Source organism: Puma concolor, chromosome C1 (genome assembly GCF_028749965.1).
Source record: "Puma concolor isolate L17-30 chromosome C1, mPumCon1.1.hap2, whole genome shotgun sequence".
Taxonomy (NCBI): domain Eukaryota; kingdom Metazoa; phylum Chordata; class Mammalia; order Carnivora; family Felidae; genus Puma; species Puma concolor.
The window spans coordinates 56841684-56852655 of record NC_141674.1 but is presented as its reverse complement, the minus strand read 5'-3'; positions in this window follow the sequence as shown (position 1 = coordinate 56852655).

Below are 10972 nucleotides of genomic sequence, written 5' to 3'. Positions count from 1 at the left end.
ACCACTGTCTCTTCTACCCTATTCAAATGTGAACTTTATACTGATTCTTTCAAATCTATGTTCTACTAGTTAGAAGCTTCACAGCCATATCAATCTAAAATAGATCTTCTCAATGTAACAGTTAAAATGTAATTTCAGTGCAATTGGAGCCTTTCTAAATCAGTTGTTAAAAGAAATTCCTAATTAATGAATATAAATAATCACACATTACCCACTCAGAAATGTGTCCTCATACAAAAATATATAAAAAAGCAATTTAGCTCAACAGTAGATGATTCAAACAAAAAAATCTATAGTGTCCACTCAGAAGTGTGAACACTAAAAATGAAAGTGATTTTTAAGATGTAGTTTCTTCGAATAATTGCCTCAACTGTATATGACCAGGCAGTTATGATGAACTTAGCTAAAGAAAGATCCTGAGAGATTTATAGTGGGAAAAAAAAAAAGCTAGCAAATCGGATTGAATGTGAATTTCTGCATTTATGATTGATGCCAGAAAAAGTCATTGTAGCAGTTTCACAGAATATCTCACAGCTCGAATGCACATTTTTGTGCCATTATCAGCAGTTGCAAACTAATCCTCAAAGCTTGCATGGTAAAAACAAAACAAAACAACAACAAAAAACAAAACAAAACAAAGCTTGCATGGTAAGCTATTAGAATCTAATTTAATTTCCGCCCCCCCTTGACCTTTTTTTTTTTTATACGTAACATAAGCAGAGTTTGGAAATAAGTCAATTTGACAAGTCTGACTTGAACATCTTTAATGAATTCTTTTCTGATATTTCACTTCTTCATAATTATATTTGATGTCCTATCAAATATCTGGCCAGATGTTGAATTATAAAATATCATTAAAGCCCCATAACTTATGCACAACTTTACCATGTTTTCTTTTATGTGTGGCTTCTCTCCTTCTCTTCCCCTGTGTGCCCTTGTACTATTCTGACCTTCTGAGAAGCAACTTAATTCTGGCAGAGGTTTTCAATGTGACACCTCATTTTACAAACTTGATTGGAATTCAGGGTATTGAATCATGGCTTGAATAGTTTGAGCTAAGCTACAGCATTATATTTCACAAATATCCTAAAAAACAATCTTCCTGCCCATTTTCTACAGTGGCCCGAGGCCATTTGATTATAAAATATATGCTTTATTGAATATACATTTTTTAAAAAAATGGGTATTCTCTTCATAAACCATAATAATAGCATCCTCATCAAATATAGATATTACCTTGCTAAATGGGTTTACCTTTTCCTTTTTTTGAGTTATGCTCCCGGAGTCATTTTGAGATAGTGAATTAACCTATAGAAGGATGAAGTGTTGTTCATTCACCTCTTCATTCATTTTTAGGCATTGTTCTTTTTTAAAAAAATTTTTTTAATGTTTATTTTCGATAGAACACAAAGCGAGAAAGAGAAGAGAGAGATACAGCATCTGAAGTATACTCCAGTCTCTGAGCTGTCAGCACAGAGCCCAACACAGGGCTAGAACCCACAGACCATGAGATCATGACCTGAGCTGAGGTCGGTCGTCCAACAGAATGAGCCGCCCAGGCACCCCTTCTAGGCATTGTTCTTGGTCCTAGAAACCCATACATGGATCCTGCTGCCAAGGCCATGATCCACAATTAACTGCTGCCTTTTAAAAATTTTATCTATCAATTTATTGCTTCATATTGGAAGAATATAGAGCTGCCTTTGCCATATCATGAAGTAAATACTGGATATTGCTCAAGTGGACATATAATTAGCTTCTCACTTGTTTGAGTTTAGGAAGTACTGCTGTTTATTTGTTTAAATTTGAAGGCAATAAAAAGCTTGATGTTGTCACAAAGATTAGTATTAAAACTTTAAAAAAACATATACTGAGGGGCACCTGGGTAGCTCAGTTGGTTAAGAATCTGAATCTTGATCTCAGCTCAGGTTTTGATCTTAGGGTCATGACTTCAAGCCCCACACTGGGCTCCACACTGGGTGTGAAGCTGACTCACAAAACAAAACAAAACAAAACAAAAAACATATACTGAGCACATAACCCTATTATTATTACACACCAACCTCATTTGGGCTTGAGAATAAATGTGTTGGCTATTTTGACTGTTAGGTGTCAGACCTAACCTGACCTTTTGGTTAAAAGTAACCAAAAGACCCATTTATCCAAAATAACTTCCTTGACAGTCAACCCTAATACTGAAAATTTATACCATTCATTCATCTAATCATCCATTCATTTCTTCACTCACTTATACCGGCTGTGTTCTGCATTGTGCTAGACAATGGGGATAAAAGACTAAATAAAAACACCCTAATCTTGATGTAGAGAAGCTGACAGATTGGTTGGGGAAGCAAATAAATTGCCAATTATAATACAATACAGGTGTTACAATGGGGAAATACAAAGCTGTGAGGTAATGCATGTCATATGTTGTATATTCTTGGGGTTATATTGTCTATCCTAATTAAATAAAACATCTCAATGAGTGAAAAAAATAATAAATTAGGCAAACACTTGTGCTCATGCAAACTCTAATGAAGTCTGATGAAGAAAGGGACTTTGGGGCACCGGGTTGGCTCAGTAGGAAGAGCACACAACTCTTGATCTTGGAGTTTGAGCTCCATATCGGGTGTAGATTAAAAAACTTTAGAATAGGGAGTTTCTCTTTTGATTCACTACCATATACATAGTGTACACACTATTTGTAAGTCTTAACAGTCTTTTTAAAATTTCTTGCCTCCTGCATTATCCAGTCTGCATTAGCATATTATGCCTAATGCCTTTAGTCATAAAATACTATAATCTCACTTTCCCACTTCCAAAGATATGTAACACACACCCCCCAAGTTGTTCTATATGAAGTTTAAGCAGGTCTCTGAAATTTATGTCAAAAATTTTATCAATTGGTGAACTTCAGCTCCCAACCAAAATTAAGCTCTTAAAGACCAGATTTATCCTCTCGCCTGAAATAATAAAAATTAAAACAACAGTGTCTGAGATACTCAACATCATACGATAAAAAATGATGATCACTAAACAAGGTAAGTCATTCAAATGTACCAGCTTAGTGCTATGAAATGTTTCTGTGCTGTGATGCCCAGAAAGTGAACCTAGATAGAACCTAGAAGATTCTAGTTGCGGAGATGAAGCTGAGAATCTGAGGAGAATGCAGTGACTTAAAATTCACAAGGAGTCCCACAGAGGGGAAAACCTACAGAGAGAGTTCTGAAGCTCTGCATAATTTCCCCCTTAAGTATTCTGCTGAAATATTTATCAGTGCTTTTATGTAAGCAAATTACCCAAGGCCAAGAGGAATCTGTCTGGATTAGAGGAAATTATAGTCACCTGCATTGAACTGAGAGTAGGACCTATCTATTACCACCATCCAGACTAGAATCTCATGATTCATGGAGAATTTAGTAGAACATACAGAAAAATTCTGCCTTAGTATTTGGACAGTACTGGAAAATTGGCCTTACGCTGCGCATTTCAATCCCACTTGAGAAATCTTAATAACAAAACTCAAAAGGACCTGTTTCCAAAAACAATGAGTCCCAGAACAAAGCACAAAAATGTTTAAAGAAATATAAATAAGCCTAGCAACCAATGAAGTAAAAATGTAAATGCCTGGTATCCAATAAAAATTACCAGGCATGCAAAGAAGCAGAAAAATATAACCCATAATTAAGACAAAAATCAGTCAATTGACACTGACACATATGTTATAGGTACCAGACAGGTATATTAAAATATTCAAAAATTTAAGTAGAGATACAGGAAATATTAAAAAAAAACCCAAATAGAAATTCTAGAGATGAAAACTACAATGTCTGATATGAAAATACACTAGATGGTATTAACAACAACAGAATTGATTAATCCAAAAGAAGGCAGAAAAGAGGGGAGGGACAAAGAATGGAAGAAATGAACAGAAAAATATAAGATGGTAGGCTCAAATTTAACCATATCAATAGTCACATTAAATATGAATGGTCTATATATCCCAACTAAAAGACACATATTATCAAATTGATAAAAAAGACCAAACTATATTCAGCCAACAAGAAATTCAGTTTTAAACACAAACACACACATATATATATGTTTAAAGAGATGGGTCTTTGGAGCACCTGATTGACTCAGTCAGTTTAGAGTCTGACTCTTGATTTCAGCTCAAGTCATGATCTCATGGTTTATGGGATCAAGCCCTGTGTTGGGTTCTGCACTGACAGCACAGAGCCTGCTTGGGATTTTCTCTCTCTCTCTCTCTTTCTCTCTGCCGTACCCTGCTTGCATACTCTGTCTCTCAAAATAAATAAACGTGAAACAAAATTAATAAAAAAATTAAATTAAAAAAGATGGTTCTTTGAGATCAATAACACTGATAAACCCCTAGCCAGATTTATCAGTGAAAAAAAAGGAAAAAGGTATAGTTACCAATATCAGGAATGAGAAATGCAACATAACTACAGATTCTACAGATATTAAAAAAATAATATGGAATTATTATAGACAACATTATACCAATATATTCACTAGCTTAGGTGAAATGGATAAATTCTTTGAAAGACACAAACTAACAAATCTTATGAAATAGATATCTTAAATGAAATAGATAATCTAGAGTCCCGTCTCTACTAAAGAAATAGAATTTGTCATCAAAACCCTGTCAAAAAACAAAAGTTTCAGGCTTAAACGGCTTCACTGATGAAGTCCATCAAACACTGAAGGGAGAAATAATAGTAATCTGTACAGAGTCTTCCAGACAAGTTAAGAGCTGATAACAATTTCCAACTCATTCTTTAAAGCCATCATAAACTAACCAAAAACATTACAAGAAACAATACACTATAGACTAATATCCTACATGAACATAGATGTAAAAGTCTTAAACAGAATCTAAAAGTTGATTAAAATGATAATATATGTTTCTGGTTTATCCCAGAAATGCAAAGTTGGTTTAATATTCTAAGAAAATAAATATAATTCACCATATTAACAAACTAATAAATAATATTCATATGATAATCTTAATGAAAACAACAACAACAAAAAGCATTTGACATAATCTAACATCCATTCCTGATTCAAAACCCTCAGTATGTAGAAAATTTCCCCAACCTGATAAAGGACATCTATGAAAAAAGCTATAGCTGACATCACACTTTATGGTGATAGACTCAGTATTTTCTACTTAAGATCAGGAATTAGACAAGGATGTCCTCTTTTACCACTTCTATTTAACACTGTCCTGGAGGTTCTAGTCAATAAAATAAGGTGAGAAAAGAAATAAAAACCATCTAGATTAGAATAGAAAAAGTAAAACTGTCTTTATTTACAGCAACATGATCTTCTATTAGAAAATATGATGGAATCTACTTAAAAAACTGCCAGAATAAATGAGTTTAGGAAGAATGCAGGATACAACATCAATTTACAAAAATATATTTCCATAAGCTAGCATCTAACAAGCAGAAATTCAAATTTAAATAAGTATGATTTACATTGGAATAAAATATTTAATAACTACTTACTAAGTGCTGGGCTTTACCACACAGTGACAAATAAACAAGGGCACTGTCTCAAGAAACTCTCTAAGTAGGGAAACAAGAACAAAAACAGATAACATACTCCAATAAGTAAAGGAATACAGATATATGTGGACATTCAGTCAATTGTTATTAACAAATTTCTTTTATTAGTAGACCTATTTTCCCATTGTCTGAGAATGACCCATAATTAATCTAAAATTTCATAAACTGGATTAGCACAACCAGGATTCCTAATGCTATTAGAATAGTTCTTTTTCTGATATTCATGTGCCTAAAGTTAAGAGGATAAGTTATTCCTAATCCACATTTGAGGTTCTTTTGTCTAATCAGTTCTCTGGTCCAGAGAGGGTGAAAAAAGTCTGTTCTGAAAGATTTCAGCTGCGCATTCTTCTTTGCATTTGTACCAACTTGCAGAACCAGAGAACTTGAAAGTGTACTAAGGCCTTAAATAGCTGAGGCACCATTAATCCACTAGGGCTGGCCCAGAATCCTCTTTTGTGCTTTGTGTGTCTGTGTGAAGCAAGAGCTAATTAATTAAAATAAGACTATAATCAACATTTTAAGTAAAATATTTTAAATTCTTCAGAGAAAACAAACCCAAATTCCACTCATTTTATAAACACAATTCTAAGATTATTCTCGTGCTCAATTCACTAAGGCAGTTATTTTAGTGACCTATATTAACTCGGTTGAACAAACAAATTTTATTGAGTTCTTATACTGATGCCCTGAACATAATGATGCATAGGCTCTACCTTTTTAAGGATATGTCAAAACATATCACACCCAAGCCAGAGACCACAAAGTAAACTATTACTCACATAGCCATGTGCAAAGCAAGGGGATTTCCTGAGGGGCAAGACCCACCAATAGGAGAGCACTCTGGGGGTGCTTGGGTGGCTCAGTCAGTTGAGCGTCTGACTTCAGCTCAGGTCATGATCTCAGAGCTCATGAGTTCGAGCCCCACATCGGGCTCTGTACTTCCAGCTCGGAGCCCGGAGCCTGCTTCGGATTCTGTGCCTCCCTCTCTCTCTGCCCCTAACCCACTTGCATTCTGTCTCTGTCTCTCTTAAAAATAAATAAGCAGTAAAAAAAAATTTTTTTAATGAAATAAAATTAAATTAAATTAAAAGAGAGAGAGCACTCTGGTATCTACTAGAGAAGACAGAAGATAGAGTGTGCATGGTCAGGGGACTATATATATATCTATCTCCTTCCCCATGACATTTTTCAATGATGCCAGGGCAGACTAATTTTGGCAGTGGTGGGGAGATAAGAGGGGCAGGATATTTGCCTTGCATGATTTATGGAGGTGCAGCAGAAGTGAGTGCAGAGATTTTGCTAGTCTATTGGTTTTCACCCTGGGGGAGCAGCTGGGGTGGCTGCCAGTTTCCATCCTGACAGGTGTTGAATGGTTTAGCCAAATGTCATTGTGCTGGGTGATTTAATTCTATCACTCAGCAATCATCAAGAAGCTCACAAACTAAAGTGGAAGATAGACATGCTAACAATAAAACAATGTAACGTGATACATATAAAAATGGACTTACATAAACGTTTCCAAAAAAAGTATAAAAGAGAGCATTCTGTCTGAGGCATCACAGGAAGGTGATGCTCTATCAGGTTGGTGATAGAAACTAGACATATACCAGATGGACAAGGGAAGGATGAGAAGAAAAAGAAAACTTTTTCCAAGAAAAGTTAGCTAGACTCTATGAACAAAGGGAAGCATGAAATGGTACACAACTAATGAGAAGCAATGAGCAGCTTGGTACTGCTGGAGCACAAATGAAAGAGAATGGCAGATGAGGACACAAAGACACAAATGACATAGGCAGGGATCAGGGTATGGGGGATCCTATAGTCATGCTAAAGTGCTTAGACTTTATCTAGTAAGTAATGCAGACCTCTTGAAAGCCTCTAAGAATAGAAGGGACATGGTCTAATTTTCCTTTAGGAAGAATCACTCTGACAGTATTATTGGGGAATGGTTGAAGACGCAGATTAGGGACAAGTTAACTGGGAGGCTTCCAGGAGCATCTGTCTACAAGGAGTACTAAAATCTTATTAAGCACATAATAAAATCGAGAAGATAATATTTATCAGAACTTAAGTGTGGGGTTAGAAATAGTACTTATAAGAATACAGACTGGAATCAGTCTGGAATCAGACTGCTTTGGTTTGAATCCCACCTCCACTGAAAAAGTTTCTTCAGGCTAAGGAGGATCCAAGGTGCTATAGGAGGGAAGAAGAGTGGACAAGTCCTACGGAGAAGATGAATATCTTGCAGAATCTCACATTTCATCAGGAACTCTTGATACATCCATTTCCACTCAACTATTCCTCCCCTAGTCTTAAAGAACAGTATGACATTCAGTTGCTAAAAATCGTACTTAGTTCTTCATGCACCTGGCTACAAAATGGCCCTAATTCTTCATCTCTCCCTGTATCCATGACCTTGCTGTGTGACACTGTAGTTCTCACTAAAGGCAGAGGCTATTTTCATACCCCTTGAGGTATGGGCTGGTCCCAGGACTTGTTTTGGCTAACAGAAAATTGTGGAGGTGGTTATCAGTTCTGAGCCTAGCCCTTAAGCGACTTTTTGTATTTCTACTTGCTCACTTTCATTTCTGCCACAGGCAGAATGTGCCCAGGTTATCCCGCTGGACAAATGTGTATGGTAAAGCCAGTTTACCCCACTCATCCCAGCTGAGACCTAGAGATTAACCAACAGCCAGGCAAATCCCATTATGACAGCAAGTCCAGCCAATATCAGCAAATCTACCTAGCTAGCCACTCCAGGCACTTACTGTTGTAGGGCACTCAGGTTTGATGATTAATTTTTATGCTACAAGAGATAAATGATAGTCCCCGTGACTGCATTTTCTTACATCCCAGGCATATCAGTTACATCACACAAAGCCCTAAACTTCTACCTACCAAACAGATCTCAAATCCATCTGCATTGCTCTACTCTAGACTAAAAATCGTTACCAGCTCACCTGAACTACTACAATTGCTTTCTCTGCTTCCACTCTAGATGCTTATAATCTGTTCTTCAAATATCCGGGAGACTGGTGTAAATCAGATCACCTCAGTCATTACCCTGTTCAAAACGCTTTAATTTCTTCTTACTGCTCTAAGAATACAATCTAATTCAAGTTCCTCACCATGACCTCTAAGCCCAGCATAGTCTGCCACATGGCTGGGATTATTCTCTCAAAAATGGTTTCTTCAAAGAAATGTGAAATCAGTTCCTATTAAGAAATCTCTGCATGTAGAGGTGCCTGGGTGGCTCAGTCGGTTAAGCTTCCGACTTCGGCTCAGGTCATGATCTCACGGCTCGTGAGTTTGAGCCCTGCATCGGCTCTGTGCTGACACCTCAGAGCCTGGAGCCTGCTTCAGATTCTGTGTCTCATTCTCTCTCTGCCCCTCCCCCACTTGTGCTCTGTCACTCTGTCTCTCAAAAATAACTAAATGTAAAGAAAGCTCTGCATGAAGAAAGGAATATTATTTTGGTAAATGTACCAAAATATATCAAAATGAAATAGTTTGTTTGGCAGACAGAAACTGAAGATCTGATTTTTCTAAACAACAAAAAATTAAGGTGGAGAATAAGAGGAGAGGAAGAAAGAAAAAGGAACAACACATTGGTGATCCAGTGTATAACACCGAAACAACAGAAGGGTACGGTCGGATGAAAAAGAGATCCACATTTGGGGCTTTAGAAGCCAAAAGGTCAAAACAATGCTTTGGGAAGGATAGAGCCTAGCTGTTTTCTGACTTCACCCAAGAGAGAATATGGAGAAATGGGTTATCTCTGAGGTAAAAGGTATTAGCTGGAAGATTAGACATGAACTCACACTCCCTAAGCATGAGCATTGCTGAATATCACTTAATATTTGTACAGAGTACCTTGAGCTAAAAAATGCTTTTGCATACTTCCTTTGTTTTATACCTGAAGAACTCCGGGTTCCGTGAGGTTCAGTGCACAGTAATTAGTTTTCATTTTGACTTTAATAAAGCATGCTAACTTGATGACTCACATGATCCATGAGTCTATAAGTCTTCCAGGAATGAACTTTGACTTATATTTTTTTAAATGACCCTCAAGCCACTGATTTCTAGGATTGAAACAAGTTGAGAAATAAAGGCTACCAAAGATGCAAAACTAAATTCAAAAATCACCAAAATTAATTCCTGTTCTTAAACAACATGGCTATGGTCCCAGAATACCAAAGTCAACACAGGAATACCTATGAAAGGCATTTGGTACAGTCATGGGCACTCATCAGATTGGTGTTCATCTCCCAGAAAATGCTCTTCAATAGAAAATGCAGTTTGTCAGTGCTTCATCATTCAGCTGGTATAGGTTTTCTAGCACCTGGCTGCCACAAAGCCTTCTACTTTGGCCCCTTGCAATAGGAGGTGAAAATGAAGAAAAGCAGCTGGGTTATAGCATTCCTGGAATTTCTCTTCAGTGGAATGACAGTGGATAGTGGACAGGTATCACAACATGGCCCATAACTCTACTCAAGAAGAGACACTTCTGAGCCAACAGAAGTGGTGCAAGAGATAGAAATTCCTTTTAACATTGCTTCCTACACTGCCTACTCTGCCTTCTCTCACTCTGCTCCCTTTACCAGATATTTTTTTTTTATCTTCTCTGTGCCCATACCCTGTGTGTCACTTAGATTCCAACTCACTCTACTTCCCTATGAAGTCTTCCAACTATTACAGCCCCCAGTGATCTCTTTCTTTAATAAATATATAAAAATCAGAATTCATTCTCTCTGCATTGCTAAAACATCTCTCTCTCTAACACACACACACACACAGTATGTACTTCAAGTATTTGTACCATATTTCAATCCAGAAATCTATCCTTATCCTTTTTTCTACCTTTTATTTCTCCAATGCATTTACCAATCATAAAATTTGATCAGTCCATCTCTGGAATATCTCTTGAATCTGATCATTCATCTCCAACCCCAACACATCCCCCTACATCAGTTACCTTTACTTGTTTGGTCTGTAATTTATCTTGCCCAAATCTCCCTTTCCAATATATAGAATGTAAGTAAAGTAGTCTTAGTAATGCAAATCAGGTTGTGTCACCCTTCTGAATAACACATTTTGGTGATTCCTTGTGTTCTCAAGATATGGGTCTCAATTTCTTTACATAGTGTACAAAGCTCTACATAATCTGGCCTATGGTTATCTCTAATCTAGCTTCATCTTTCACCATTTCCCCAAATCACGCTCACTTCTAGACTTTTGTAAATGCTACCAGCCACGCCTGAACACTCTTCTCCCTGCCCTTTGACTGGCTAACTTTTACATATTCTTCTTATCTCAGCTTAGAGACTTCCTCAAAAATCCTCTGGGACCTCCATATACCAATATAGATATTCATCCTA